Source organism: Triticum aestivum, chromosome 6B, assembly GCF_018294505.1.
Source record: "Triticum aestivum cultivar Chinese Spring chromosome 6B, IWGSC CS RefSeq v2.1, whole genome shotgun sequence".
In the NCBI taxonomy this organism is placed as follows: Eukaryota; Viridiplantae; Streptophyta; class Magnoliopsida; order Poales; family Poaceae; genus Triticum; species Triticum aestivum.
The window spans coordinates 543807576-543814220 of record NC_057810.1 but is presented as its reverse complement, the minus strand read 5'-3'; positions in this window follow the sequence as shown (position 1 = coordinate 543814220).

The window sequence follows — 6645 nt, the reverse complement described above, 5'->3', positions numbered from 1 at the left end:
AACCGCCCGACGGGCCCTGATCATACCGGCATAGATCTGAATTTTTGAACTCTTTCATAATGTGATAATCTTTCCAAAGATGTGTTGATGGAACTTCCTTGGTCCTGTGCTTCGGGCAGGGCTGATTTAACAAACGTTCCAGATTCATCCCTCCACCGCGCTGGGGTGGTTTACCTTTACGATGCTGCATATTGGTGTTAGCCACAAAATCTGAACTATCTGCTTTGCGCTTACCATTACTCCCATGGCCTCCTTGGTTGTGATGCTGTCCTTTTGCACCGTCGTTCTTCTTTCCCTTCTCCGGTATCTCCTCATCAGAATCGGGATCCTTGGTATTATCAGTAACGGCATATTTGACGAAGGCTGTCATAAGTGTTCCCATGTCATTGTAGTGGCGCTTGAGCCGTCCCAACTTCATCTTTAGTGACTTAAACCGGGAATTACGCTCCAGCGTTATGATCGCTTGGCCAGCATTAATCCGGTTCGACGAATGCAAAACATCTGAAACCCGGCACACCCAATGAGTTGTTGACTCGTTCTCCCCTTGAACACAGGCATCCAGATCCACAATGGACATAGGCTGTTTGCATGTGTCCTTGAAATTGGCTATAAACCGGGCTTTCAACTGGTCCCATGACTCGATGGAGTTGGCTGGTAGGTTTTTCAACCAAGTATGGGTTGTCCCTTCCAACATCATCGTGAAATACTTTGCACAGGCCGCTTCATCCACATCCAGCATCTCCATTGCCATCTCATAACTTTTGACCCACGCCTCAGGTGGCTGATCAGCGGTGTAGTTAGGCACTTTACGCGGACCCTTGAAATCTTTAGGCAGTCACACATTACGGAGAGCCGGAATGAGACACGGCACTCCCCAGGAACTGAAGGCTAACCCGGTACCATGGTCTACTGACGCCGCAGGCTGAACCGGGGCGGGTTGATAACGACCCGTATATTGTGCTGCCAAAGCAGCCTCCCTTCATGCTCTGCCATTATCCATCACGTCTTGAGCATTTACCTCACCGCACACTGGGTCGGGTCCTTGAGGGACATTGCGGCGCCGCGCACTGCTAGACACTTCCGGTTCATCCATGTGCCTGCTATAACTTTTGCTCGGACGGGGGGTCGAATGAATTCTATCTCAGCTATAGGAATAAGCCTGCTGCTGCACCACGGCGGTTTGAAGAAGATCCCTAGCCCGCCGTGTCTCAATCGCTGCTAGTGAATCGCCCTACATCGGAATAGCTGCCAGGCGAGATGCTGCCTCAATCATGTTATCCAAAGGGCTCGAAAAGTGACCCGGTGGTGTTGGCACATAGGGCGGCGGGTTATCCGTTTGTCGAGGTGGTTCCGTCAATTGTGGTTGATCCGGTGCTGCCGTAGGCGCGTTGGTCCAGTTCGCAGCTGCCGGATTACTCGGCCCAGCCCCCGGCGTATTAAAGAGGTTCAATCCTTCGAAGACCGGCGGCATATGCGATCGGTACTTCCTTCGCATTACGTCGTTTGGGGCATTCTGATCCAACATGAGATGGTAATTCTGTGCCTGTATCTGCTATGACTGGGCATCCAAAGCGGCCCGTTCTTCAGCCATCCTAGCATCCTCAGTTGCTAGGTCCTTCTTAGCCTGTGTTATCTGGTCCTTCAGCTTTGCAATATCCGCATTGTGTTGATCCTGTGTCTCTGGGGTAACTGTCGTGGTTAACAAGGTTGCCCAGGCATCCATCAAACCGGAGAGGACTTGAGCCGGTCGGCGCATCGGGCCTCCTGCCGCGGCCGCTGATCCGGAATTCATTGCTGCTGTAGATGAAGACTGCAAAGTGGGCTGTGTTCCGGCCATAAAAACAGCAACCCGACTTGGTGGTTCAAGGAGGTCCGGAATACTGTTGCCATCGGAATATCCTTCGAACACACCAACATGAATTTGGTACAGGGACTCGGTTTCACCAGTGGATGACTCGCCATCAGAATAAACAGCCGTCTCGCCTTCAGACACCGGTTCAGATCCGATCCCGTGGACACATCCTACGAACATACGCTTCATGGCGGGCTTAACCCGGGCAGGATTCGCACGCTGAGCCGTTTCGATGAGGTCGGTGCAGATGTCCGGCTCGGGGCCCAGTTCACCGATCTTGCCAATGAAGACATGAATTCCATCAAAGGGGACCCGGTACCCATACTCGATTGAGCCGGCCTCGGGGCCCCATCCTTCATCGTCGATGTAGAGCTTGCCGTGACGACTCTTGGTCATCCGGCCAACCACGTACCCCTTGAGTCCTTCAGACCTGCCCTTCAAGAACTCGAAACCATCGTGCGATGGCCCCATGGTGGGCGCCAACTGTCGTGGAATTAACACGTTAGATGTCCTCATGAAAGGACTTAGTCGTGGAGCCATCGCGACGGGTTAGCTTGAAGGGGTTAAACCGGACAAGGGACACGGGAGTTTTATACTAGTTCGACCCCTTCGATGAAGGTAAAAGCCTACATCTAGTTGTGATGGAATTGATTGGGTTTCGATGACCAGGGAGCAAGTACGCTTTGCCTGAGTCTCGAGTTGTTATCTGGTGTCCCTGAACCGCCGCCGGGTCATCCCTTTATATACATAGGTTGACGCCCGGCCAGTCTACAGAGTCCCAAGGCCGACTCATACAAGTGTCCGGCTCGGTCTCTCCTTTCCTAACTTACAATACAAGTTACATAACCATGGCGGTTTACCACTATGGGCCCTAATCCGCCTTTGGGCTCCGGGCCTCTATGCTTCATTAGTAAAGCGCCATCTTCTGGGTCTTCATGGGCTTCAATGTAGTTGAAGGTGAACCGGCCCCTCGTCGGGCGGTTTACACTCAGTAGTTATATCCCCAACACACACCTTAGTCCAAACCGATTTCAAATTCAAATTTTAAAAGTAAAGTCAAATAAATCATTTCTTCAAACTGCAAAACAGAAGTGTTCAAACTGATATTTTTGATGAAGAAACCCCACTTGAGAGAGTTTCTAAAATGCCCCTAACTAATTTTAGAATGTACCAACATCATTTAAAGTGGTCCAATTAAATGCAAACGCAATTTTAAACGTTTCCAGTTGGCCTCAAACTTTTTGAGCAACCTCAGAATATTCCAAAGAATTTATGTACCAAGTTTAATATTTAGCAAAAAATGTTTGGACACTCATTTAATTAGAAAACTATAGCTAAAACAAAAGAAAAAGAAAAAGAAAATAACAAAAAAAAGGTAAAGAGAGAACCCCCCACCAGGCCACGGCCCAGCTAGCCTCTGGGACAACCAGGCCGTCGGCCGGCGCCTACACCCCCCCTGGGGCGATCAAAGCCTAGCTATCCCCTCCCCACGACCCCCCAGTCCTCCCGCACGAACCCCCCACTCCACCCGGCCTAACCCCCGCTACCTCTTATCTCCAGCGCGCGCCGCCACGCTCCCCGTGCCCGACCCTTGCTGTGCCGGAATCCCACCCCTCGCCGGCCCGCCCACGCCTAGGGAACCATTGCCTCCGCCCAACGACTCCTTCCTCTGTCCTTGTAGTGCCGTCCTTGCCCAGTACCTGGCCCGATCCCGCCCCGCCCCGCGACCTCGATGCCGGCGTCGCCCCGACGCCAACGCCGTACACCGTCGCCGCCACCTCACCACCGTTGCCGGACACCTCCTCATCTTCCCCCACGCTGGCTTCCCCAAGCCTCGACGACCACCCTGCAACGCTGGTGAGGCCTTTGGCCTCCTATTTCCCTTTGTCTGCCTGCTCCTGCACCTCTCCCCATCGCCGGTCACGCACCTCGACCACCGCAGATGCTAGGCGCCGTCGCGCGTCTGCGCCTCGTGCCCCGACCCCCTACATCCGCTAGTCCCGCTCGCCGGCCGATCGCGTCACGCTCACTGCGCCCGTGCCCTGCGTCCTAGCCCCAGTGCGCGCGCTCGGCCGCCCGACCGCACCCACATCAGCCGTAGCTTCTTGGTTGCGCCCCTGCTCTCCTCCTGCTGCTTTCGCCCGTGCTGCTGTTGCTGCTTTCCCTGGCTGCCGCCGCGGTGCTACTTCTGCTGCTACTTGCGGCCTCGCCCAGGGCGCGTTGCGCCCCTACTTGCCCCGCATAGCCTCGCGCTGCCGCTGCCTTCCGCTACGCCCAGCGCTGCAGCCGTCCCAGGCTGCCCTCGCTAGCTTTGGCCGCTGACGCTCATCTCCGAGGTCGCGCGCGCGAGGCTGGCCAGAGCTGACTGGGTTGCTGCAAATGGGGCCCGGCCCCCGGTGTATTTAGGGCTAATCCCCTATTAGCTAATAACCCCCTTTTTGGTACTAATAACCCCCCAGCAAAAATTAGTAGATCTAAAAAAAGGTAGAAAAAGAAAAGGAAAATCCCTAGGCTATGACATGTGGGCCTGTTTTGACCCCGTTGACCAGTCAACTTTGACTGGTCAACTGTTGACTATGCATGCTGACTAGACCCCCTGGCCCCACCTGTCATCCACTGTGGCTAGCCCATAGTGGGTACAAAAGTATATTCTGTTTTTTTATTTTCGAATTTAAAATAATCCAAAAATTCAATAAATTGTTTAAATCTTTGATTTTTTTAAATAATCTGTAACTTGGATGAAATTACTTTGTACCTGAAAGTTGCTCAGAACAACGAGACGAATCTGAATATATGGTCCGTTTGTCAGCCACATGTCCCTAGCATAGCGAACATGCAACATTTCACCTCCGGTTCATCTGTCCGAAAATACGAAACACCGGGAATCCTTTCCCGGATGTTTCCCCCTTCGCTGGTATCACCTACTACCGCGTTAGGGCACACCTAGCATCGTGTATTGCCATGTTATGCTTTGTGGTACTTTGATTGCTCTATTATTATTGTGTCCTGATAACCCACAAGTATACGGGATAGTTGTAGCCTCCTTCGATAAGTAAGAGTGTCGAACCCAACGAGAAGCTAAAGGTAGAACAAATACTCTCTCAAGTCCTATCGGCCACTGAGACGACTCTATGCACGCTTGACGTTCGCTTTACCTAGAACAAGTATGAAACTAGAAGTACTTTGTAGGTGTTGTTGGATAGTTTTGCAAGAAAGTAAAGAACGCGTAAATAAAAAGTAGGGGCTATTTAGGTAAAGATGCAATAAAGTAAATATAGCGATTGTGGAAAAGTGGTGGTAGGAGTTGTGGAATTGTCCCTAAGCAATTGACTACTTTACTAGACCGGTAGCAAGTTTTATGTGGGAGAGGTGTCACGCCCAATATGCGATACTATCCTAAAGAGACTCGAAGGTCCCACCAATGATAGAACCGCATATTGATACACTTTTGCAAGGTGGATATCCTTACATCAACATTACATAATAGATGGGGATACATACAAAAGGCATACAATGCCACACGACTACAACATCATCTTACATAAGAGCACCATCCGACTACGGATGAAACACAAACAGAAACTCAAACGACATCCACCCTGCTAGCCCAGGCTGCCGACCTGGAACCTATCCCTGATCGAAAAAGAAGTAGAAGAAGAACTCGAAAACAAGTAGTATCGCTCTCGCGTCAAGATCATCGTGAAACCTGTACCTGCAACTGTTGTTGTAGTAATCTGTGAGCCACGAGGACTCAGCAATCCCATTACCATGGGTATTGTCACGCCCAATATGCGACCATATCCAAAAGGAACTCGAAGGTCCCACCAAGGATAGACCCGCATATTGAAACGCTTTTGCAAGGTGGATATCATTACATCAACATTACATAATATATGGGGATACATACAAGAGGCATACAATGCCACACGAATACAACATCACAATACATAAGAGCATCATCCGACTATGGATGGAACACAAACAGAAACTCAAACGACATCCACCTTGCTAGCCCAGGCTGCCGACCTGGAACCTATCCCCTGATCGCAGAAGCAGAAGAAGAACTCAACGCAAGCAAGCATCGATCTCGCGTCATGATCATCGCATAACCTGTACCTGCAACTGTCGTTGTAGTAATCTGTGAGCCACAAGGACTCAGCAATCCCATTACCATGGGTATCAAGACTAGCAAAGCTTCATAGGAAAGGAAGGGGTAAAGTGGTGGGGTTGCAGCAGCGACTAAGCATATATGGTGGCTAACATATGCAAATAAGAGCGAGAAGAGAACAAGCGGAACGGTCGTCAACTAGTAATGATCAAGAAGTGATCCTGAACTCCTACTTACGTCAAACATAACCCAGAAACCGTGTTCACTTCCTGGACTCCGCCGAGAAGAGACCATCATGGCTACACACGCGGTTGATGCATTTTAATTCGAATCTGGTGTCAAGTTATCTACAACCGAACATTAACAAATTCCCATCTGCCTATAACCGCAGGCACGACTTTTGAAAGATTATACCCTGTAGGATGTCCCAACTTAGCCCATGACAAGCTTTCGTGATCAACGAAGGAATAGACCTTCTCCCAGGAAGACCCGATCAGACTCGGAATCCCGGTTTACAAGACATTTCGAGAATGGTAAAACAAGACCAGCAAAGCCGCCCGATGCGCCGACAATCCCGATAGGAGTTGCACATATCTCGTTCTCAGGGCAACACCGGATGAGACTAGCTACGAGTAAAACCAACCCCCAAGTTGCCCCGAGGTGGCCCCGCAGGCAGCTCAGTTCG